Source organism: Urocitellus parryii, chromosome 2 (genome assembly GCF_045843805.1).
Source record: "Urocitellus parryii isolate mUroPar1 chromosome 2, mUroPar1.hap1, whole genome shotgun sequence".
Classification (NCBI taxonomy): domain Eukaryota; kingdom Metazoa; phylum Chordata; class Mammalia; order Rodentia; family Sciuridae; genus Urocitellus; species Urocitellus parryii.
In genome coordinates, this window is record NC_135532.1 from 202,036,051 (window position 1) to 202,063,513 (window position 27,463).

Genomic DNA, 27,463 nt, shown 5'->3' on the forward strand with positions numbered 1-27,463 from the left:
TCTTTGGGCCCCACATTACAGCACAGTTGAGAGAACACAAAAGCACATTGCCCTGGGTTTTATACCCTGGTATAATTGGACTCACTGTGCACAAATTTTATTAAAAACACCATGTTCTGGAAGGAACGAGGGCACGTTGCAAGTTGTTCTGGACATTTTCTCCTTATTTTAGCATTTTGCATTTGTGTACTTTCTGCCTACAAATTGCATATAAAAGGGAGATGAACTGGTTCAGCCAAGATCACTAAAGAGCTTGTTCTTCAAAACTTAGAGTTAAAATATATAAAGTAGAAAAGAAAATAAGATATATTATGAAAAGGACTTGAATTTTTAAATAGGAAGTTTAGGAAAGACTTTAATGAAAGGTTACTTTTGATCAAGATCCTGAAGGAAGTAGTTGTCTTATCTAAGGAAAAACAGTTTCTGGGGTTGAGGAACAAGTGAAAGGTCCTAAGGCACAGGTATAACTGGCATGTACAAGCAAGAATGCCATACAGAAAGTGTGGAGGAAGATAAAGGGAATGGCAAGAGATGAGGTCAAAAAAGAACGGAAAACCAGGCCATAATAGTATTTCTTGGCTTTTATTTTAGGTGAGATGAGAAGCCACTCAAAGACCAAGCAATGGTAAGATTGGATCTAATCTGTATTTAATGAAATCATTCTAACTTCTTTGTTGTCAATAAGCTATAGGTGCAAGCAAAAGCAGGGAGGCCCTGAAGGTACTATTGCAATAATCCAGCAGATAATTGTACCACAGGAAGCATGGCAGTACACGAGTGGTCAGAAGTGGTGGATTCTAGATATACTGGAGTTGACAACAGTGTTTTCTAAAGGATTGAGTTATTGTATATGTAAGAAAATGACAGTCAAAAGATGACTCAAAGCCTTCTGATGTGGAAAACCAGGATGATTGAAGTGGGGCAGAAAAACTGCAAAAGAGGAGTTTTAGTGGGAAATTATCTGGAAATTATCCAAAATTATCATTTTGGATATGTTAACTTTGAGATGTTTGTTAATTATCCACATACAGGTCTCAAATTCAGAACAGTTTGATTGAAGACATGTTGGGGAAATTAAGGAAGAACCGGCAATGGAAACAGAGACAAGCAGCCAGATGGACAGAAGAACAGGTGAGTATGGTCATGTGAAATCCAAGCCAGGAAAGTGTTGCAAGGGAGAGAGTAATGTCAGGTGCTGGAGGTAAGTAAGGAGTCACCATTAAGCATGGATTGAACACCATGCACTCATGGCTTAGTAACTCCAGGTAGGCTGAGTGGCAAGGAATCAAAAGAGACTATCAGGGAGAAATGGGGCAAAGGAAGTAAAGATAACAATCCCAAGAAATTCTGCTGTGAAAGGAAAGAAAAATGGGATAGTAGGAGAATGGGAGGGGAATAACATGTTTGTATGCTAATGGGATTGTCAGAGGAAAACTTCTTTAAAAAATGACAAAGATGGAGTAAAACACTAAAGCCATGCCTTTGGGCAAAAGGAGATAGGAAACAGTGGCTGGGCTGCACACGGCAGGAGAGAAGTTTCGGTGTTTGGGTATCACAACAAGGACTAGTGTGGATGGAGAAGTCTCATAAAAGTGCTCTTCCAATTGTTTCCATTTTCTAAGTGAAACTGGAAGCAAGTTCATACACTGGGATGAAAGCTGGGGGAGGAAAGTGCTGTAGGTTGAAAGAGAAAACAGAAGGCATGCATAGGTGCTCAGCAGAGGTGGAAAAAAACTTGGTAAGAAAATGTACAAATATTAGCCAACTTTGTCAGGCAGCAAGAACCCCCATGCTAAGTTAGTGGGCACAAATTAAAGTGACATGAGTACATAGGGTATGTTATGGGTGCCCCCAAATCCATCTCCTTGGCCTGCTTCTAATCCAGCTGCAGTTGTGGTGAAAAATTGCCACAAACCCTCACAGCATCTACCTGAAGACCCTGCTGAGTCACGCAGATATTCTCTAACAGGTTTTTCACCAATCCATAGAGATTTTCTTAGCCCTGGCATAAGATACATCAGAAACATAGAAGAATTAGAAACTCAAAATTCATATATTGAAGTCCTAACACCAAGGGTCTCAGAACTTTTGGTAGTACTTTGTTATAGGAAGTTCTAGCAAACTAATACATTACCAGCCATAATTCCTAACAAGGTAAATATTAGTCTCCAGTTCCTTAGAAGGTAATTCTCTGCTTCACCCTTGGTTGCTTTGTAAATAAGTCTTCCGGGACATCTTCCTCCACCACTTTTCTTATACTTACCATATTTCTAAGTGTTTATTCCCATCTTTTCTTCAATCTGAAATCAGAGAGTACCAGAGTTAAGTCCTTTAAATTTAACTTCTCTGCCTACTCTTATTCCCTTGGATACTGAATTCAGTTGGAGCTTTAAGAAAAATCTCTATTATTAACAACTTTCACATTTATTTTCCCCACACACCAGATGTATATATGTAGCAAATCAGCTATTCAACATCTGTTTCGATGTCGTGATGGTTTTTTCATTTATCAACTTCATGAGATTTAATCTACATTTCTCAGAATTCCTTACTTGTGTTTTTTTTTTTTTCCTGGTTAAACTGTGAAAGAGAGTCTTGTAAGAGATTTGCAAGCAAAAGTGAAGAAGCTGCAGCTATTTGGTAATTCTTACCCATTTTCATTTACCCGCTACTTCTCTGTATTGGCATAAGGCAGGGGCGAGATATGCAGTTGTTCCACTTGCTCTTGGCATATCTTTTAGCTGGGGCCAAGTGTTATCTGTCTGGAAAAAAGCTCCGAATTCTTCAAGAGAACTGCACTAGCAAGATCAGAGGCACCATGATCTGACATTGCATATGTATTCTAGGACGTTCTGTTCTTGCGCTCTCTCTCTCTCTCACTCTCTCATTTTGCATCTTTGTCTTTCCAACTGTCTGTCTGTGGACTTCAAGCTTCAGTTTAAGACAGAAGAAACTAAAAAAAATAAATAAACTATGTCCCTGCTGAACATGAAAAAAAAAAAAAAAAGACAGAAGAAACTGTTTAAACAACTCCTGCAATTGCACAAGGTCAAGTCTCTAACAAAATCCATTCATGTATTTATATTGAATATATCTGTTATATGTAGGTAAAGATAGAGAGATTTATGAAGGGATTTGATAGGGAAATTTGTGTGGAGGGAGGCCTGCTTCTCAGCTTGAACTTTGACTGATTCAGATGCCTTCACAGATATCATAGAGCCCGTTTAAATCCAAAAGTAAATTTCACATTTTGCTCCCACCTCCATTGCTAAACTTGAAATCTTTCCCATTTCAGTGACCCCATCCTTCAAATTGCTCTGGCCAAATTCATCAAATTCATCATTGATTCCTAATTTTTCTTAGCTGCCTCACATCCAAACAACTGGAAATTTTGTTTGGTACTTTTGTGTATACCCAGAAATAAAGAAGAATCGATAGTATTACAAGATTCCCCATCTGCAATGAGTCTAATAAATGATCATTGATGGCTGGTAAAAATCAGAGAGAAAAAAAAAACTCTGTGTCTCCTGATGTAAGTAGACAACACCATCTGATGTAAATCAAACCTGAGTCAGATCAAGCCTCTAGATATAACCATAAATTTTCAGAAATTATAGGAGACAGAAGAGCTTTCGTGACCCAAAAGGGATAAAATTAACATTATCCAGGATGTGGCAAACTCCAGAGGACAAAATTACCCACTGTCTTCAAAAAGTAAGCTCTAAAGAAAGAGACAGACAAAGACACAGAGAGCAAAGCAAAGGATAAAAAAGACTTGGGGAATATAGAAACATTATGTTTTTACAAATGCAGCGTGTGGTGGACCTTTTCTAAAATAATACCTCAAGCAAATAAGTTTAAGAATTACAAGACAAATAGAGAAATTTGTACATGGAATGGAATCTGATACTTTTAAAAATCTGATTAAACTTTAGTGTGATAATAATACTGTATAATTAAAATGTAGTTAAATTTTAAAGTAGACATTCTTTTATAGATAACACTATACATAGGTGTGTGCCTGAAGTATAGATGATACTGTGTCTTGTGATTGTTTCAAAATAATCCAAGAGAGGGATATGAAGGGGATGGATAAAAACAGTTTAAAATAAGTTGGCTGTGAGTGGAGAATTTTGACTGTGGATGATACAAATTCATTCTACTCTTCTCTCTACTTTTTATTTATGCGTGAGATTTCCCATATTAAACTGGATTTTTTTAATTTAATTTTATTTTTTTTTTAAGAGAGAGTGAGAGAGGAGAGAGAATTTTTAATATTTATTTTTTAGTTCTCGGCGGACACAACATCTTTGTTGGTATGTGGTGCTGAGGATCGAACCCGGGTCGCACGCATGCCAGGCGAGTGCACTACCGCTTGAGCCACATCCCCAGCCCCTTTTTTAATTTTATTGACATTTACTTTCATGATAATTTAAAAAGTCAGTAAAAACAAATCATTGCAGAGATGACAAAAGGGGACTGATTTAAGTTACTGAAGTCGTGGTATTGACATTATTCTAAGACAAAACCAATATATTCTGAGAAGCAGACAATCAAGTGGAGTAACTGCTACTTCTTGCCAAAATTTATGTAAATTCCTTTAAGGCAGGCTTTATTTAACTTTTGTAAAAAGTAAAGATAAAGCATTACAATTACCTGAAAAAAACTTTTTAAAAAAACTCTAGAGCAACTTTTTCCAGATTCAGCATACAGGTGAAATCCAATTCATAACTTTCTAAAACTATGTTATAATACTTTCCTGTCTGTTTTCCCATTTTATACCATGAGTCCATGCTATTTTTAAAGGACATGGTTTGCCAAATGGAAAAATTTTTATGTGCTATAAAAGATAAAGAGCACTTTTTTCCAGGGATGTTTTACACATTAACCTGTTTTGCTTTCTGCTTATTGATCACATGGGTCTTGCTCATATCTTTTGACTTGCCTTGCTCCAATAAAGGAAAAACCATGCTTGTGGGAAACTTCAAAGTCATTGGAATTCCCCCAAAATCAGACTCCTATAATCAACTTGTGCCCAATCATGGTTGTTTTTAGGCCAGTCCTTAGTCATCAGTGGGCTGGACAAGCTTCTGCAAAGCTGAGAATCTACTTGTCTCAGTAGCAGCTGCCGACCATCATCCCCTGGGCTTGACATTCAAGGTCTTCTTTGGTGTGGAGGCAAAGTTTTCTTGGCAGGTGAAAGATTGCTAGGCCGAGGAAGCAGTGTCAAATAGAATATGTCAGAAGCCATCTACAAACAAGGTCACCCTCACCCTAAATGAATACCATGAAACCGTTGCAGACACTCTCCTTCAGATCTGAACTTCAGTCCAAAGGGAAAGCACACCACAATTACCAAAGCTTTTTCATCTTTCAGGTTGAGGTTTGGAAAATAGAGTCAGAGGCTGTTTTCATCTTCTCTTCACCCTCCTTCTACCCAAGCATACATTTTCCATTTAGTCATGTAGCAAGTAAAACAGTAACACAGATGAACCCAAAAGAGGATAAACTGGGTTTATAGAAAGTAGGTAAAGTATAATGAGGATGCAAATATTCTTTCTGCTGAATCCACATCAGGTTAAGTTAGATACTACTAACTAACCACAGTTCATGGAAGATAAAATGCCCATCTCAGGGTCTTCCTTATGCATAAGCTACACAGTAAATGAAGAGGAAATGCTTCTTTGAGCTGGGATGTCAAATTTTTTGCCCAACATTATATGGCTCCAGTTAAAATACAGGGATGAGAGTGCCTGCAAGCGAGGCGAACCTGCAAGCCACGGGCGGGCGGGTCAGGCCCAGCAACCAGCCAAGAGACAGCATATACACGTGCCTGCGGGGAACACAGACCGGACCCACTAGGACAGGTCCGGTGGACAGCTGAGGGCAAGGCCCGTCCCCTCCCCCAGTGTCTGCAGGTAGGCGGGGGACTGTGAACAAAAGCAGAGCGGCCCCAAAGCCTGCTGAGGGGCGGAACCGGCCCCTCCCCCAGTGCCTGCAAGCGAGGCGACCCTGCAAGCCACGGGCGGGCGGGTCAGGCCCAGCAACCAGCCGAGAGACAGCAGATACACGCGCCTGCGGGGAACGCGGACTGGACCCACTAGGACAGGTCCGGTGGACAGCTGAGGGCAAGGCCCGTCCCCTCCCCCAGTGTCTGCAGGTAGGCGGGGGACTGGGAACAAAAGCAGAGCGGCCCCAAAGCCTGCTGAGGGGCGGAACCGGCCCCTCCCCTAGTGCCTGCAAGCGAGGCGACCCTGCAAGCCACGGGCGGGCGGGTCAGGCCCAGCAACCAGCCAAGTGACAGCAGATACACGCGCCTGCAGGGAACGCGGACTGGACCCACTAGGACAGGTCCGGTGGACGGCTGAGGGCTAGGCCCGTCCCCTCCCCCAGTGTCTGCAGGTAGGCGGGGGACTGGGAACAACAGCAGAGCGGCCCCAAAGCCTACTGAGGGGCGGAACCGGCCCCTCCCCCAGTGCCTGCAAGCGAGGCGAAACTGCAAGCCACGGGCGGGCGGGTCAGGCCCAGCAACCAGCCGAGAGACAGCAGATACACGCGCCTGCGGGGAACGCGGACCGGACCCACTAGGACAGGTCTGGTGGACAGCTGAGGGCAAGGCCCGTCCCCTCCCCGAGTGTCTGCAGGTAGGCGGGGGACTGTGAACAAAAGCAGAGCGGGCCCAAAGCCTGCTGAGGGGTGGAACCGGCCCCTCCCCCAGTGCCTGCAAGCGAGGCGACCCTGCAAGCCACGGGCGGGCGGGTCAGGCCCAGCAACCAGCCAAGTGACAGCAGATACACGCGCCTGCAGGGAACGCGGACTGGACCCACTAGGACAGGTCCGGTGGACGGCTGAGGGCTAGGCCCGTCCCCTCCCCCAGTGTCTGCAGGTAGGCGGGGGACTGTGAACAAAAGCAGAGCGGCCCCAAAGCCTGCTGAGGGGCGGAACCGGCCCCTCCCCCAGTGCCTGCAAGCGAGGCGAACCTGCAAGCCACGGGCGGGCGGGTCAGGCCCAGCAACCAGCCAAGAGACAGCAGATACACGCGCCTGCAGGGAACGCGGACCGGACCCACTAGGACAGGTCCGGTGGACGGCTGAGGGCTAAGCCCGTCCCCTCCCCCAGTGTCTGCAGGTAGGCGGGGGACTGTGAACAACAGCAGAGCGGGCCCAAAGCCTGCTGAGGGGTGGAATCGGCCCCTCCCCCAGAGCCTGCAAACGAGGCGAACCTGCAACCCATCAGGAGGTTAGGCCCAGCAACCTACGGAGTGACACAGGTGCCCCTGGCGCCTGCTGAGTAGGTGGACCTTTGATCGACCAGCAAAGCAGACCTAGGGCCTGCCAGCATGGTAGATGGTTCACACTAATTGGAGGAGGATCACAACCACTACCTGCCCTGCAAGAGTGATTTTCCAACTATACAAGAGCAATATAAATAAATAGAGGGAAAATATCAAAGACACAACAATCTCACCAAGCAGAAAGAAACGCCAGCGGTATGAAACGACAAGGAAAGAAAGGACCACAGGCAATGCAGGTCAACTCAACTTTAGAAGAGGTAATAGCTGCAACAGATGGAATGTCAGATAGAGAGCTCAGGACATACATGCTTCAGATGATCTGGAGTCTCAAGGAAGACATGAGACAGCAAAATCAGACAATGAAAGATCACATCGACAAACAAATCCAGGAGGTAAAAGATCAATTTCACAGGGAGATAGAGGTAATAAAAAACAAACAAATAGAAATACTAGAAATGCAGGAAACAATAAACCAACTTAAAAACTCAATTGAGAATACTACCAGCAGAGTGGATCACTTAGAAGATAGAACATCAGACAATGAAGACAGAGTATTTCAACTTGAAAAGAACATAGATAGCTCAGCAAGTCTACTAAGAAACCATGAGCAGCACATTCAAGAGCTATGGGATAATATCAAAAGACCAAACTTAAGAGTCATTGGGATACAGGAAGGCACAGAGCTCCAAACCAAAGGATTAAGCAATCTATTCAGTGAAATAATACAAGAAAACTTCCCAGACTTGAAGAATGAGACAAAATCCCAAATCCTAGAAGCCTACAGGACGCCGAATGTGCAAAATCATAAGAGATCCACACCTAGACACATTATAATGAAGATGTCCAACATACAGAATAAGGAGAGAATTTTAAAAGCTACAAGGGAAAGGAAGCAGATTACATTTAGGGGTAAACCAATCAGGATAACAGCTGATCTCTCAACACAGACTCTAAAAGCTAGAAGATCCTGGAATAACATATTTCAAACGCTTAAAGAAAATGGATTCCAACCAAGAATCGTGTATCCGGCGAAATTAAGCTTCAGGTTAGAAGATGAAATTAAAACCTTCCATGATAAACAAAAGTTAAAAGAATTCGCAGCTAGAAAACCATCTCTTCAAAAAATCCTTGGCAAAACATTACAGGAAGAGGAAATGGAAAATAACATTGATAACCAACAATGGGAGGTTGGACAGTAAAGGGGGGAAAGTAGTCAAAGAGGATAACAAATCAGGTTTAGTAACATCAATAAACAAATATGGATAGAAGAACAAACCATATCTCAATAATAACCCTAAATGTTAATGGCTTAAACTCACCAATTAAGAGACACAGGCTAGTAGAATGGATCACAAAACAAGACCCAACAATATGCTGTCTACAGGAGACGCATTTGATAGGAAAAGATGTACATAGACTGAAGGTGAAAGGTTGGGAAAAATCATATCACTCATATGGACCACGGAAACAAGCAGGAGTGTCCATACTCATATCTAATAAAATAGATTTCAAGCCAAAGCTAATCAAAAGGGATAAAGAAGGACACTTCATACTGCTCAAGGGAACCATACACCAACAAGACATAACAATCATAAATATATATGCCCCAAATAATGGTGCAGCCGTGTTCATCAAGCAAACTCTTCTCAAGTTCAAGAGTCTAATAGACCACCATACAGTAATCATGGGAGACTTCAACACACCTCTCTCACCACTGGACAGATCTTCCAAACAAAAGTTAAATAAGGAAACTATAGAACTCAATAACACAATTAACAACCTAGACTTAATTGACATATATAGACTATACCACCCAACATCAAGTAGCTACACTTTTTTCTCAGCAGCACATGGAACCTTCTCAAAAATAGACCATATACTATGTCACAGGGCAACTCTTAGACAATACAAAGAGGTAGAGATAATACCATGCATCTTGTCTGATCATAATGGAATGAAACTGAAAATCAATGATAAAAGAAGAAAGGAAAAATCAAGCACCACCTGGAGAATGAACAATAGGTTGCTGAGTGATCAATGGGTATTAGAAGACATCAAGGAGGAAATTAAAAAATTCCTAGAGTTAAATGAAAACACAGACACAACATATCGGAATCTTTGGGACACATTGAAAGCAGTTCTAAGAGGAAAATTCATTGCTTGGAGTTCATTCCTCAAAAAAAGAAAAAACCAACAAATAAATGATCTCATACTTCATCTCAAAATCCTAGAAAAAGAAGAGCAAAACAACAGCAAAAGAAGTAGAAGGCAAGAAATAATTAAAATCAGAGCTGAAATTAATGAATTTGAAACAAAAGAAACAATTGAAAAAATTGACAAAACTAAAAGCTGGTTCTTTGAAAAAATAAATAAAATTGACAGACCCTTAGCCATGCTAACGAAGAGAAGAAGAGAGAGAACCCAAATTACTAGCATACGGGACGAAAAAGGCAATATCACAACAGACACTACAGAAATACAGAAGATAATCAGAAATTACTTTGAATCCTTATACTCCAATAAAATAGAAGATAGTGAAGGCATAGATAAATTCCTTGAGTCTTACGATCTGCCCAGATTGAGCCAGGAGGATATAGACAACCTAAACAGACCAATAACAATAGAGGAAATAGAAGAAACCATCAAAAGACTACCAACTAAGAAAAGCCCAGGACCGGACGGGTATACAGCAGAGTTTTACAAAACCTTTAAAGAGGAACTAACACCAATACTTTTCAAGCTATTTCAGGAAATAGAAAAAGAGGGAGAACTTCCAAATTCATTCTACGAGGCCAACATCACCCTGATTCCGAAACCAGACAAAGACACTTCAAAGAAAGAAAACTACAGACCAATATCTCTAATGAACCTTGATGCAAAAATCCTCAATAAAATTCTGGCGAATCGGATTCAAATACATATCAAAAAAATTATACACCATGATCAAGTAGGATTCATCCCTGGTATGCAAGGTTGGTTCAATATACGGAAATCAATAAATGTTATCCACCACATCAATAGACTTAAAAATAAGAACCATATGATCATCTCGATAGATGCAGAAAAAGCATTCGACAAAGTACAGCATCCCTTTATGTTCAAAACTCTAGAAAAATTAGGGATAACTGGATCATACCTCAACATTGTAAAAGCAATCTATGATAAGCCACAGGCCAGCATCATTCTGAATGGAGAAAAATTGAAGGCATTCCCTCTAAGATCTGGTACAAGACAGGGATGCCCTCTCTCACCACTTCTGTTCAACATAGTCCTCGAAACACTGGCCAGAGCAATAAGGCAGACGAAAGAAATTAAAGGCATAAAAATAGGAAAAGAAGAACTTAAATTATCACTATTTGCAGATGATATGATTCTATACCTAGCAGACCCAAAAGGGTCTACAAAGAAGCTATTAGAGCTAATAAATGAATTCAGCAAAGTGGCAGGATATAAGATCAACACGCATAAATCAAAGGCATTCCTGTATATCAGCAACAAATCCTCCGAAACGGAAATGAGGACAACTACTCCATTCACAATATCCCCCCAAAAAATAAAATACTTGGGAATCAACCTAACAAAAGAGGTGAAAGATTTATACAATGAAAATTACAGAACCCTAAAGAAAGATATAGAAGAAGACCTTAGAAGATGGAAAAATATACCCTGCTCATGGATAGGCAGAACTAACATCATCAAAATGGCGATATTACCAAAAGTCCTATATAAGTTCAATGCAATGCCAATCAAAATCCCAACAGCATATCTTGCAGAAATCGATAAAAGAATCATGAAATTCATATGGAATAATAAAAGACCCAGAATAGCAAAAACAATACTAAGCAGGAAGTGTGAATCAGGCGGTATAGCGATACCAGACTTCAAACTATACTACAGAGCAATAGTAACAAAAACAGCATGGTACTGGTACCAAAACAGGCGGGTGGACCAATGGTACAGAATAGAGGACACAGTAACCAATCCACAAAACTACAACTATCTTATTTTTGATAAAGGGGCTAAAAGCATGCAATGGAGGAAAGATAGCATCTTCAACAAATGGTGCTGGGAAAACTGGAAATCCATTTGCACCAAAATGAATCTGAATCCCTATCTCTCCCCGTGCACAAAAGTTAACTCAAAATGGATCAAGGAGCTTGATATTAAATCAGAGACATGGCATCTGATAGAAGAAAAAGTTGGCTACGACCTACATGCTGTGGGGTCGGGCTCCAAATTCCTCAATAGGACACCCATAGCGCTAGAGTTAACAAATAGAATCAACAAATGGGACTTACTCAAACTAAAAAGTTTTTTCTCAGCAAAAGAAACAATAAGAGAGATAAACAGGGAGCCTACATCCTGGGAACAAATCTTTACTCCACACACTTCAGATAGAGCCCTAATAACCAGAATATACAAAGAACTCAAAAAATTAGACAATAAGATAACAAATAACCCAATCAATAAATGGGCCAAGGACCTGAATAGACACTTCTCAGAGGAGGACATACAATCAATCAACAAGTACATGAAAAAATGCTCACCATCGCTAGCAGTCAGAGAAATGCAAATCAAAACTACCCTAAGATACCATCTCACTCCAGTAAGACTGGCAGCCATTAGGAAGTCAAACAACAATAAGTGCTGGAGAGGATGTGGGGAAAAGGGCACTCTTGTTCATTGCTGGTGGGACTGCAAATTGGTGCAGCCAATTTGGAAAGCAGTATGGAGATTTCTCGGAAAGCTGGGAATGGAACCACCATTTGACCCAGCTATTCCCCTTCTCGGTCTATTCCCTAAAGCCCTAACAAGAGCATGCTACAGGGACACTGCTACATCGATGTTCATAGCAGCTCAATTCACGATAGCAAGACTGTGGAACCAGCCTAGATGCCCTTCAATAGATGAATGGATAAAAAAAATGTGGCATTTATATACTATGGAGTATTATTCTGCATTAAAAAATGACAAAATCATAGAATTTGGAGGAAAATGGATGGCATTAGAGCAGATTATGCTAAGTGAAGCTAGTCAATCTTTAAAAAACAAATACCAAATGACTCCTTTGATATAAGGGGAGTAAACAAGGACAGGGTAGGGACGAAGAGCTTGAGAAGAAGATTTACATTAAACAGGGATGAGAGGTGGGAGGGAAAGGGAGTGAGAAGGGAAATTGCATGGAAATGGAAGGCGATCCTCAGGGTTATACAAAATGTCATATAAGAGGAAAGGAGGGGCAAGACAAGATAATACAAATGGAAGAAATGATTTACAGTAGAAGGGGTAGAGAAAGAAAAGGGGAGGGGAGGGGAGGGGAGGGGAGGGGAGGGGGGACAGTAGAGAATAGGACAGACAGCAGAATACATCAGACACTAGAAAGGCAATATGTCAAGCAATGGAAGGGAAACTGATATGATACAGCAATTTGTATATGGGGTAAAAGGGGGAGTTCATAATCCACGTGAATCAAACTGTGTAATATGATGTATTATGAACTATGTAATGTTATGAACGACCAATAAAAAAAAAAAAAAGAGTGGGAAAAAAAAAAAAAAAAAAAATATACAACTCTCACTGAGTTGATTTTTAAATGTCACAAAACCTCAATTAAAATATTAACTCTACAGTTAGACAAGACCTTTCTAAAATCAATAAAGAGAAAATAATAATAATAATAAAAAACAATCAAAGCCCAAAAAAAAAAAAAAAAAAAAAAAAAAAAAAAATACAGGGATGAACTATCCATGTGTCTTTCTGCAATTCTCCCAACTTCCTATCCCCTAATGTTTTCTAAACCCAAAAAGAAAATAAGCGAAGGACATCAAACTCTTCTTAAGACACTAATTTCCCCAGTGAAAAATCAGCAAGGAAGCCTCTCACATCTCTAAAGTATCCCACTGCCCACACGATGATTCTGTCGTGTCCTGAGACCCCTATTGTGTCTGGCTACCACGAACTCTCAGGAATGTGCTATCTATCCCATGAACCAGCACACTGTAAAACTGTTGTTTTCACATTTCTTTCAATAAAATCCAGACAATAAATCTGGTTTCTTTTATATTTTTAATAGTGGAAATGTGTTTGTGATAAAAAAAAATAGTTTCTGTCAAAAGGAAGCATAATACATAGCATTCAACCATTTCAGAATCTCCTGTCAAAAGAAATAATTGCAAAACTTTAACATAATAATATGGTGCTATATAGAAAAAAATAACTTGTAAAATGTAACATATGGTTTTAGCTTACAGGGATAATATCTGAAAACATTTAAAGGCAATATTTATAACCAAATGAACAGGAAGTTCAAAAAGTCGTGGCACTTGCTGCTAGAAGAGAATTAAGTACAGTGAATAGTTTCTATCAGTGGGAATAGTTCCCAGGTTTGCACAAAAACACAGACTTGGGGGGTTTTGTAGCAATTCTTCATAATAGGAACAATTCATATTTTCCTCTCTTAGAGAATTACTAGTGATGTTTTACATAATGAATAGATTATAAAGACAATACAAAAGAACTTTGTGAAACTGTGGTTTAAAAACTAGACTTGGATAGTTAGGCCTATTTTAAGAAGCTTAAATATAATTTAGAAGAGAAAAATGACTTATTATACCTGACTCACCCACTCTTTCTCGTTTTCATGCTTTGGCCTAAAGTTGGTGCTCATCAATTTTGACTTAAGAAAATCCTGGCAATCTTTCAAGATTTTGTTGAAATTCAGCTCCCTCTCAGGTCAATCTACCAGCAGACATTCCACTAAACATAATTCTTATGTCTATGTCTATATCAGTTTTTACTATATTTTTTATCCCTCTCACAATTTCTGGATAATAAATAAAAGCTCATTAACTGAATTGACAGATCGTATTTTTTATGCACTCAGAAAAAAAGTCAGTCCTACAATAAGTGCTGAAGAAAGGAGGATGTAAATCACTTGTTCAGTGTGCAAAAGGCCTTAGATTCTGGGTGGTGCCATAGAAAATAATGGATTATAACTAAAGATAAGAAGACAATTAAAGCAATTGTAAATGCATAGTTATAAATAACAATTTTTCTAGTGATTAGACACATGTAGGTGTTTCAGGGAGCTGACTTAGCAATTTTATTTTAAAGAAGCTCCTATCTTTCTAAGGCAGGCCAGCTAGAATGCCTGCCTTGAGTTTTCAGTAATGTAAGTTTTCCCTGTTAAATTTCACACCATTTTTTTAAAATACAGTGTTATCATTCTATTGAACAAATGTTGCTAAATGGGTACATCTAACTTTATATTCTATTATTATAAAAGACAACAAGAATATTAGGCAGAGCTACTTGGAGATTTTATCCCAGCAGAGTTTAAGAACAAAATAGGAACATCCATCATGTCAAGCATAGGAGAATCCATGGAAGAATGGTGTAAGTTTCCTTCCAATTCTCTGATTGTCCTGATGGAGAATCAACGGGGGCATCAGACTTACAAATAATATTTATTCCACTTTTGTTATAAGGAGTGGTTTGCATGTTAGGGTTTTTTTTTTAGGATTATAATTGACATTACAAAAACTTTATTTACATAAATATGTAAATGAATTGGATAAATCATTAAAGTCCTGCCTAACCAAAAAAAAAAAAAAAAAAAAATTAAGGAAAGGGAAACCCAGAACTGAGTTGGTGTGCTCCACCCAGATTTGCTGTATGACCTTTAAGCCATTTATCTCATCTGCTCCTTATCAATTCTTTCAAGTAAAAAAAAAAAAAATTGGATAAAAATTCCTGGCTTCCTCACAGTTTTGTTATAAACATGAAATGAAACAATGAATATTTATGTACCTCATAAAGTACGAAATGCTTACCCAATATGAAGCACTATTTTTCTTGTGTGTGCTGAATGGGAAAGGAAAGTTTGAGGTCTCCAGCTAATTGTCTTAAAATCTGAAACACGTGTTATAGTAATCATACTTTTGTATCTTATTCCTTTAGAATTATTAAGTGATGGATGCTACATATCTGAAAATCATTAAGCTAGACTATTTCTATTCTTCCCAACCACAAGTATGTGTCTATCAAGCAAAGTTATACGTTGCAACAACCCCCTAGTGGTATTCCTGGGAGCACAGGATCTACAATATTGTGAATATTTTAAATATCCCTCTATTTCTAACTGCTTCGTGGTTAATATGTTTATATTGAAGCAACTTAGAATTATTTTACTCAACCCCCCCCCATGTAATCTCACCTCAACTCTGGAATTATCTGATAAATGATATCACCAAGGATTTAAGTAAGCAATGAAATGAAAACAGGAAATTACATGGGAATCTCATCCTAGACACAATATTCATTGGAATAAAAATTCACAACTATGTTTTCAGTGGTGAAAGTACACCAGTCAGAATTGTTTTGGAACCAGTGGGCTATAAAGTAGGGTACATACACCCCAGAAAAAAAATGTGAGAGGGATCATAGAGGTATGTGAAGAACATATTAGAACTTCTAATAATATTTTTTCCAAAAATTAGAATTAAACTTTTAGAATGTTTAATACTTAAACTTTCAGGATATATGTTATAAATGAATAAACAACTATTTTCATATTGCAGGGTGTATGCTTACTGAAATATTTTTCACTGATAGAAATACAAAGCAAAAATTTTGGAAGAATACAAACCTAGACAATAAGGGAAACTTTTAAGTTACTTTCTCTCTAGAGCCACTTCTTAGGATAATAGAATACTGCATGGAATTTTTTCAACAAAAAAAGTACATTAAATAAGAATTTGGTATATAGAAAATGACCCATGGATCTAACTTAGGGTTTCTTGCAATGATGGATAATGCTAATTCACAGCAAATATAGCTGCACCATGAGAAAAATGGGGGGGGGGGTGACGGAAGAAAGAAAGGAGGGAGGGGAAAAGGAAGGAAAGAAGTGAAAGAAGGAGAAAGGAAAGAAGGAAAGAGGAGGAATATTTAATTCTGACTTAAAAGATTAAAAATTTTCTAGAAGTGATTTATAAATTACCCTAAATATGAATAGGAGTTGGCCAGGTAAAAATGAGTAACAAGTCTGAGATAGAAAAGGCTAGGCAGTGGAGAGTAGGGAGGGGACAGTAAAGGTCCACAAGAGGGCAAACTCAAGGACAGCCATTTATTTGAACAGCCCGGTATAAGATTTTCCTGTTTCTCAAAAAGGGCAGAAGTTTCCATCTTGCCAAAAAGGACTGCATAATCTGTAATCCAGCCTGCACCCACTGCAGGACAATAGAAATATCAAAAACAAACCAAGAGGAGCTTATCAACTTCTTCTTACTTGCCTTTAAAAGGAGGAGGGAAGTAAGACTTAAACAGCACACTTGCCTCTCCCAGGAGCGCTGCACCAGGAGTTCTGAATGTCTCCCTCACTTTCCTTGCTTGCTTACCTCAGGGGTTTTAACCGTGTTCATTCTTGGACTCCATGGAACATGAATCCATTCCTAACTCCTGTAGGTAACAAGTTGCAGATAAAGTCACTGTCACCATGAGAGAGCAAAAAGAGACACTTTTAGAACCCTTCAGCCAGACCTTTCCTGCCGTACTTTTCTGAGTAAACCTTTGACACCATGGGCCAAGCAGTCCTCCCTGACCTGTGCCGTCCCAGGGTATGCCACACAGCCTGCGGGGACAGCTCATCACCTTTGGGGTGAGAAGTGTGAGTGAGGGCATGAAGAGGTAAGAAGGGATCACATATGAAAGGTCATTGTAATTCAAGCATTGGAGTTTTGGTGCAAGTATTTGAAATAGAGAAAAACAGAAAACATAGTGTTAGTATCATTTTTCCAGGGACTCTCAATGGGTCAAGAGAGTGAGTTCATTTCTGTTTTTTCAGACATGGTATTTTTCATTTCTATAATTTCCATTTGATTATTTTTCAATATCCATTTTTTTGCTGTAATCCTCCATCTTTTGAATCCACACTAAATATCTTTCCTCTAAATTCTTTAAACTATTTATAATTATTATTTAAAATTCTTGTCTGCTAAATCCAACATCTGGATCCCTTGTAAGTCTATTTTTAGTGATTTTTTTCTCTCTTGATTATGAATGTCTCATGTTTGGTCATACAAGTGTAGCAGAACTGATCTATGCATTGCAAGACCCTGTGATTTTTTCTTCTCCTTTCCATCCAGTCCTAAGGTTCCCAAGCCACCATTTATTCAGCAAAAGTCCTGTGGGGGAGAATTAGTGGGTGGAAGATTTGTTCCATGTCTAGAGCTCTTCCAAATGCCAACCCACCATGCCAGCCCATGTGCAACTAATAAAGGCCTGGATTTTCCTTCTCCCATTGAAGTTTTTCTGTTCATTTCAAGCACATTCCTCCAACTGCCTGCGTACCCAGATGAAGTAAATACATCCATAGGTGAAAGTAGCTTCCACTCTTTTCTCACCCAAGAAGGGGCCATCCGTTTTGATACTTTAGTGTATTTCAACATTTTTGCATCCACACCTCATTGACAGTTTTAAGGAAAAATATTATTTTAACTCAGCCAATATTGTAACATCATTATAGGAAGAACAATGATCTTTCTTAATCTACTATGAATTATCTGAATGTTGAACTCCATGTTCTTACTCCCTGTTCTTTTCAATCTTTTTTCCTGTTCAAGGAGGTTCCCAGTACTGTAAATTTCACTTAGTAAATCTCCAAATAATGCCAGATTATTGCATTCCTGATAACCTAATAAACATCTCCTATTAAGTTATATATTTGCATAGATTTATAAACTCTATGTGGATAAACAGTACAGTCAATTTTTTTCTCTTTAGAGATCTTCACAAGTCACAGTAATGCAAATGAATGACAATGGTCATTCAAATCTGAATTTCAAGTCTGAATGATAATGGTCACTTTGTTTACCTTCTTTGACATGAGGAAAAAGATGATCCATCCATGGCTAAAGCACCTGTACTGGATGACTCACAGTAAGGCCCCATCTCACATTCTCACAACTTATTATCACAGTCATTGCTATAAAACCATCTGCACATTTGTAAAAGATAAACTATCTGCATACATTTGTTACCTGACAATAGCTGCTTCAGATGCCTCTTATGTCTCTGATATTTTATTCCTGGGACTTCTTTGCTGCTATCTCATGGGAATACCTTAGAATTTTCTAAGCCATTCTGACCCATGCACAAATATGTGAAGTGGGAGGGAACTAACTCTAAAAGGGCAATTCTTGACCAAAGGGGAAAAGAAGAATCCTCTCTCAGCTGGGCAGTTCTGAGATTTGCTTCACACAACTCCTCAAAGGTCCCTAGTAAGACTGAACTTCAGTCCCATACAGTGATGATAAAGCCCACTTAGATTAATTTCCTCTCATCCCCTGCTTTACCATTTATAGTCCCTAGAGCTATTACTGGGGATCTCTTCAGAATAAACTACCTATAAGCAAGCTGTGATACAGAGCTCTGCTTAAGGAGTACCAGGGCTAAAACAGCCTGGAGGGTTGACCAAAGGCAAAAGAAATTATAGATGGAGTCACATGGTGATTTCAGGGATGTGAAAAGACCAAAAGAACGATCACCCTTGTGACAGGCAATAGCATATCTTAATAGAAAAATATCTCTGTCAGTCGATTAATGTATCCGTTTTGTAGGCACCCATGCTAATCACATATGAGTGAATATTTTTAAAATTTAAAAAATGTCAAATATTTTAATAAAAATAGTATATTTTAAGCATTTCTATTTGAAATAGTGATACTATAATGCATTTACAAAGAGAGCAATTGCATAAAATAATGCTCTTCAGAATATAAAACTCAAAAAACAATTTAGAGAGTACCACAGGTCTTTTGCATTCAAAAATAAAACACAAATTTATGGTTGTGTGATAGTGTTTTCTTTTATTCATGTGTGTTAGTGTACTTGCATGTGTTTACATATAAAGAGACAGACAGACATATGTATATACACACACATAGATTGATTGACAGATAGATAATCTGTTTATCTCATTAACAAAATGATCTTCTAACTCCAACCCACCCTAAGTGTTCTATAATCTTAGAAGTGAGAACTGGAGAATAGAAGAGGAGGTGTGGATGTCCAAATAGCTGTTGGAAGGCTGGGTAATCATGGTGCTACTAAGTAGTAACTGATTTCCATCAATCCTTCATTCCCACTATCCTCCTAAATAAAGCTATCATTACTATTATCTGCATTATCACTACACTAATAACCCTGCATATGCAGAATTACATGTTCTTGATTAGTAATTACTAAAAAAACTCTTTGATGTCTCTAATTTTTACCTCTAATTTTCAATATAATTATAAATTTAAGCAAGTGCATGTTTAAGATACATCTCTTAGACATCTCTTCTTTCCCATTAGAGTGTACCTGATTTTTACTCCCATTAGAAATACCAGAGTCAGTAAGTAGGGCAGCAATCTCAGTGAGACATGATGGTAGACTGAAACAGGGCAACTCAATGTGGATCGAATTGCATCAAAAGACTTGAAAGATATTTCAAAAATAAAACTGCTAGAACTTGGTGATTAGATAAATGAGAGAACAGATCATCTAACTCACACTACTAGACATTGGTTTTATATTTCCTTCTAACCTTTCTCTAATAATAGCTGCTAGTGAACAACTTTATGTAAGTGATAGTTTTAATCAGGACGAAATGTAGCTTGATGACAAAAACTCAGGTGACCTAGAGAGAAAGAGGAGCTAGAGAAAGCACGGAGATGAAAACCATTTAATCTTCTGTTAAGCTAGAAAAGACACATTCAATCCAAAAAAGTCAGACCATGAGAAGCACACTCATTTCATTTCTAAATGGAATAAATAAAGCTTCTGTGGAGCTCTACTCTCATTAGATGTTGAATTTCATTGTTTTTTCATGAAATCTACAGTTTCTCAATGAGGCATAAGTCCCCACCCCATAGAGCTATTTGACAATCAAAGCCTTTGAGACATTTTGGCTGTCAACACAGGTAAGGAAGTTTGGTGTTACTGGAATCTCATATAAGGGGCCAAGAATGCTGCTAAACATACTATAATACACAAAACAGTCCCCCCCTACAACAAAGAATTATCCAGTCCCAAATGTCAATAATGCAACAGTTGTGAAAGCCTAGGATCCATTGACATGAGAAATACCACATTGGACATATAGAGACTGTGTTGTGGTGTGGGAATCACTAAAAAGTCATAGGCCCTGCCCGTGAAGAAGGAAGGATTTAAGTTCATTAATTTTCAATATAAGAGAAATCTTAAAATAAAAATTCAGATGATAGTAAAAGATACGCCATAAATCAGTAAGACTGTGATTGCTAAATAATGGTACAAATGATAAATGCTCTGAACAGTTTACCAATTTACATATTATATAGCAAAAGTCTGTCTAGGAAAAAAAAATGTAGATATAATGTGAACAGGTTGAGCTTAGAGGCGCCCTGAAAAGAAATGAGTTATGATGTAGCTCCTCAAAAAGCAAAGTTCATGTGACACAAATGGAACATCATACACTAATATTTTTGGATACATAATTCATATTTTACAAATGAAGAAACTAGAGCAGAGAGAGCTTACCTGCATTTCCTCTTCATGCTGATGAAGCTATGGATGTTTATTTATTGATATTTTCACTTTTTTAATTATTTTTTTATAGTTGTAGATATCATGCCTTTATTTGTTCAGTTTTTTATGCGGCGCTAAGGATCGAACCCAGTGTCTCACAAATGCTAAGCAAGCACTCTGCCACTAAGCTACAGCCCCAGCCCAATATTTTCACCCTTCAAACAAAGAAAAAAAAGAGGGAAATAGATGACTACATTAAATAGATATTTCTAGTTTGTTTTAGTAACAGATGTAATACTGATTCGATGAATACATTACAAAATAGACTTTTAAATCACCCATTATTCATGATCATCTCATTAATTCTAGCAGTAGAATAATTTATTTATTTATGACTAATTTTTTTTAACAAAACCTCATCAATACCACATTTATATCTAAAATTTTTTAAAATAATGGCATTCTGGGGACAGAAGAGCAAGCAAGCATCTTGTTGGGTGACGGAGTCACGTCTTCAGGGTATACATTAGCTGTTTCTGACAGTCTTCAGCATTTTAAAGAAATCTTAATGATGCATCACCAAATCATAAAAATATGGAAAATAAAGAACTGAATAAACATGAAACATTGTTCACATTTCTTCCTGGGAGGCTGGATCTTTGTGCTTGTGCCACAGCAGCACACCCAGACAGGAATACACCTTATCAAGTCACCTTTCCCTAATTGACTGTTCTTACTGATTTAGCACACTCTGGGCACCAGAATTCAGTTCTAATAACAGGTCCTTCTAGTTATTTATATTGTAGCAATACACAGAGGCCTTCTTTCAGTCAGGATTAATGAAGATAAAATAATTTACTGAGAATCACTGGACAGTTGTTCTAAAGTAAAAATAAAGTAGTTTATGAACTAGTAAAGACAAACATTTTATTTTAATACAGTAGTTTTAACACATGATATAGTAAAGACCTGTTGTTAATTTTTTTATTCAGGCTTGCTTCAGCGAACAAATAAAATGCTTGCCAGGAATAGTTAAGTATGGTGTTTCTATTCTCCTCCTGTTCAAATTTGCTTTCTTCCTCCAGCCGTCTCCTGGTGTGCCACATTGCCTGCATGCTATACAACTTTCATTGTCAGGACTCTTCTAATTCAAATGACATAATATTTTGAGTTTTTCTAGTTATAAATGTTCAGAGCTTACATTTAAGTTTATCATTTCTTTTTCTTTTTTCTTTTTTCTTTTTTTCTTATGTTTATCATTTCTATCCACTAATTAATACTGAAATTTTAAGAACTCCTATCCTAAAAATGTGTTCCGTGAAAATTTGTGTAGTTTGCCCCTGCACTCTTTCCCATACATGTCACTCCTTCCCTCTGTGCCTCTAAAGGGCAGTGGTTTTTATCACTGTTTCCATCTGTAGGTTGCATACTTCACCCGTGATTCAGGGTTTATCTTTGGAATGAAGCACACATAACTGAGTAGTAAGTATATTTGGGAATAATGGAATGAAAATTTGCAAATAACTTTGGGCCAATTGGTTGATTTTTGAGCACGTAAAGCATTTTTCAATTCTTAGGGCAGAAACCACAGAACAATAGTTTAAAAATAAACATCTAACTCAAAAATTGTCTACAATATTTAGACAATGTCTTGCAAAAGACTGTCAGAAACAGCTAATGTATACCCTGAAGACGTGACTCCGTCACCCAACAAGATGCTTGCTTGCTCTTTTGTCCCCAGAATGCCATTATTTTAAAAATTTTAGATATAAATGTGGTATTGATGAGGATTTGTCAAAAAAGTCTTGCAAAATTATAAGAAAATAATAAACACTACACTGTGAAGATAGTCAAAGAACATTAAAAAAGAAAATTGCAGAAGAAATGTAAATAATCAATATACTTCTTTAAAACTTGTAATCAAATGAATGATAATTGAAAGAACAAGGAGATATCAAACCTATAAAGTTGCTAAGTACTTGAAATAATCTCTAGTATTAGTAAGCCTACTAAGAAATGGATACTCCCATATACTAGTTGGTAGTTTATATTGATACATTATTTTTTTTAATTTGTTCTTTTTAGATATACATGACAATAGAGTGTATTTTGACATATGATACATTATTTTTCAAAGCATTTTGCATTATGAATACCTAAAAGCACACCTATTAAATTGAATTTTTAAAATATTTCCTAAAGAAACAATTAGATAATTACATGAAGATTTAACTGTATTGGCCTCCTTTATAGCTTTACTTAAAATAGGTAAACACATCGAAGCAACTTAAATGATGGTACTTTTATGCAACAAAATATTATGTAGCCACTGAAATGAATGTATATATTTTTAATTAATATGGCTAAATCCAATATATACCTTAAATGTAGTTTTATTTTACAATAAAAGCTATACACACGTATTTTAATATGAAAGTACATGTGACAAAATGGCAAATAGTTAACCATGACTGGGCCTAGATAATGAGATTTTATGATATTCAATTTTTCTTTTTCTTTTTGTTCATCTGTGATTTGAATTTTTTTACTGAAATTCTGGATCACTCATGAAATATATTAATAAAAAATATAACTGGTAAATCAAAAAAAGTTTCTGTAAGAGAAAAAATATTGTATAAGCAAATAATTATTTGAGGAAGTAAACATTAATTCTCTTGACTAATTCCTAGTCTATTATAACTTATAAATTATAGTACTCTCTTGCTGCTTTTAAAATACAAATGTGATTCCAATAGAAGTAAATAATTTCTAACAAATACTATATGTGGGAGACTTCCAGTTTAAAACGACATACAAGTTAACAGAATTTGATGCAACATTTCTAAATATCCCATAAAAGTGTTTGCAAATATCCTGGAAAATGCAAAATTTTATAATGTTACAAAGATTTGGTCTGAAAGAGCTTACTTACTTAGTAAGGTAATCAGAATGAAAAATGAAATGGGTAGCTCTCCATGCCATATCTGCCTGAAAATATATCTTTTGTTTAAATCTTTACCTGTGTGCCATGGCAGACAGCATATCATAAAGACTAAGAGTAAATCCTTTGGAGGAAGGATATGCTTGGAGAACTAGATCACATATGGCTGCAGCTGATGTCCCAGGTTTATGGTAAACACCAATGATGCTATTTTGACAGAAAATTAGAGAAAGAGAAAAAGGAAATTCACAAGATCTTGAATATTTTCTCCAGGAAGGAATAAAGGATTATCATTGTCTCATTAACCAAAAACCAAAATTTTAAAAACAAATATGTATCATTAAGGCTTAAAAGGGCACAGATATGAGTAGCCTTGGGAATTTAAAAATTGGAGGAACAATGTAGATCATTATGAGGTACCTTCCTTTTTTTGGCAGTTAATTTGGATACATTAATTGTAATCAACTCTCTTTAATCAGAAATTGGGATTTCCTGAGGACGTTTCATTAATTGCAAACCAGAGCAGTAGGCAAATTATTCTTCACTATAGATCACAGTACTCCTTTGTGGGTTATGTTCGTATCCCAAAGAATTAAGTTCAAATAGAATTTTTACTGAATTTTGCTATCATATTACCACATGTCCCCCATTAATTCATTATCGCTAATAGAATACATATGTGCCCCTAAAATGGCATACCATGAAATGACTGAGCTAATGAGTAGAAATTAGCTCCAACAGGTATAACTGGGAGCATGGAGGTGAATGGTTTAAGGGCTGATGTTTTATTCAGCATGGAAGCAGTTAAGCCAGCTCCATATTCTATTCTTTGAGCTGGCTTCTAATAACATTAAATTAAATTATATTCTTTATAAGATTTAATGTTTAGCTTTCCTAATTTTACCTGTATAATGAAATTGAAGTAGGGCTGTGTGCAGTCATTTAGATAAAACTGAAAGTGCCATCAGCTATACTCTCTGAAATAGCAGCCTTTTTCGTTTAACTTTAGTAAATGTTCCAGTCATTTTATATGAAAACTTTCTACTTCTTTGGTTGGAATTTGACCACAAGCTTCAAACCTACAAGCAACATTGCTTATCATATATGGAGAATTCCCAGGAAGATAAATTTAACCCCAGTGCAATTATTTGAATTAAATTGCTTATGTTTGTATTTGGGGACAATTGCCCACCCTTTGATATTTTCACTTAGTAATTCATGTCCTTTCAGTTTCAAGGCAGTTTCAAAGGTGCAGCGATTTCTGCAAACACTCTGCTTTCATCATGAAGTTCTTAGAAACTCTGTCAGGGAGATGGCCCCAGGCAGGTAAAAGCACTGGCACAAAATTCAGGAACTGAAATTTTTTTCAGGTTATAGAGCTCCTAAGCAAACACCAGTGTCCAAGTCCTTTCGCCTCTCTCTGCCTCTTGTTTCTTCAACTACAAGATAAAATAGCATAGTAATTAGTAATTATGCTATTTACTGTTATTATGAAAATAACAGTAAATAACATTTATTGGGTGCTTGCCATATGTTGCACAGTAAATTGGACACTATTCTCTGTAAGATTTCATATCATCACCACAGGGTTCTATATACAATAAGAATTATTTACCCATTTTTACTGATGGGGACAACTGAGATACAGAGAGATTTGCAAATTTGCCTGAGCTTTCATAGCTGCAGGGCCAAAAAATTAACTAAGATTTAAATGAGGAAGAAAAGATGTTGAAAATCTCATGTGTCAAAAGCATGATCACCAATGTTCTAAAATTAAGATTAAAATAGGAATCACCTACTGAATTATAACTGCATAAAAAGGTAAGCTTTTTTAACAAAATAAAACTTTGCCTAGACATTATACCTATGAAACAAATATTTGTCCCATATTTCTAGAAAGTATTCCCTATTGGAATATTTTTATAATAATATCTAATATCATTTGATATATAAACAGTTTTTCGGGAGCACAGATATTACTTGAAAGGAGGAGCACCTAGAATTTTTATATAAAATAGCATGCAGTGGAAGAGTAGTTCTTATTAATTTTAAATTAAGCATCTTTCTGTTAAATCATGACTGTGATTACTATTTGTGCCTTTTTTAGCTATGCAAGTGAAATCTCTGATTAAAATGTAATTTTGTTATTTGTAAAGGCAGAAAAAATGGAGCTGTAGGGCAAATTCTCTAAAATGCTTAGTCAGATCAACAAGGTTCATGTCAATCCTAGTTATTACCAGCCTAGAAATCTCTTGGAATTAGAAATGATTGCAAAACCAATTTAAAGGTTTACATTTGTTGATAAATGTGGACAGTCCCTTTCATTCACTTCCAAGAACAATGAACTGTTTATGTGATTTTCTTCAAGTCAAGCTGGAGCTTATCCTTATACCTTTGCTCACACTGCATTTTGGCTTGTAATACTTCCCCTCCTTGGTATTTTTTTTTATTGTTGGTCGTTCAAAACATTACATAGTTCTTAATACATCATATTTCACAATTTGATTCAAGTGGGTTATGAACTCCCAATTATACCCCGTATACAGATTGCTGAATCACATCAGTTACCCTTCCATTGATTGACAAATTGCCTTTCTAGTGTCTGATGTATTCTGCTGTCTGTCCTATTCTCTACTATCCCCCCTCCCCTCCCCTCCCCTCCCCTTTTCTCTCTCTACTCCTTCTACTGTAAATCATTTCTTCGATTTGTATTATCTTGTCTTACCCCTCCTTTCCTCTTATATGTCCTTATGTATAATCCTGAGGATCGCCTTCCATTTCCATGCGATTTCCCTTCTCACTCCCTTTCCCTCCCACCTCTCATCCCTGTTTAATGTACATCTTCTTCTCAAGCTCTTCGTCCCTACCCTGTCCTTGTTTACTACCCTTATATCAAAGGGGTCATTTGGTATTTGTTTTTTAAAGATTGGCTAGCTTCACTTAGCATAATCTGCTCTAATGCCATCCATTTCCCTCCAAATTCTATGATTTTGTCATTTTTTAATGCAGAGTAATACTCCATTGTGTATAAATGCCACATTTTTTTTATCCATTCATCTATTGAAGGGCATCTAGGCTGATTCCACAATCTTGCTATCGTGAATTGTGCTGCTATGAACATTGATGTAGCAGTGTCCCTGTAGCATGTTCTTATTAGGTCTTTAGGGAATAGACCGAGAAGGGGAATAGCTGGGTCAAATGGTGGTTCCCTTCCCAGCTTTCCAAGAAATCTCCATACTGCTTTCCAAATTGGCTGCACCATTTTGCAGTCCCACCAGCAATGAACAAGAGTGCCCTTTTCCCCGCATCCTCTCCAGCACTTATTGTTGTTTGACTTCCTAATGGCTGCCAATCTTACTGGAGTGAGATGGTATCTTAGGGTAGTTTTGATTTGCATTTCTCTGACTGCTAGCGATGGTGAGCATTTTTTCATGTACTTGTTGATTGATTGCATGTCCTCCTCTGAGAAGTGTCTGTTCAGGTCCTTGGCCCATTTATTGATTGGGTTATTTGTAATCTTATAGTCTAATTTTTTGAGTTCTTTGTATATTCTGGTTATTAGGGCTCTATCTGAAGTGTGTGGAGTAAAGATTTGTTCCCAGGATGTAGGCTCCCTGTTTATCTCTCTTATTGTTTCTTTTGCTGAGAAGAAACTTTTTAATTTGAGTAAGTCCCAT

At 37.4% G+C, this 27,463-nt stretch overlaps 1 pseudogene; it reads left to right on the forward strand.

The window, feature by feature from the left end:
* Positions 1 to 1,091: 1,091 nt before the first annotated feature.
* Positions 1,092 to 27,463, forward strand: part of LOC113198785 (glutamate dehydrogenase 1, mitochondrial-like) — an 87,342-nt pseudogene continuing 60,970 nt past the window's right edge.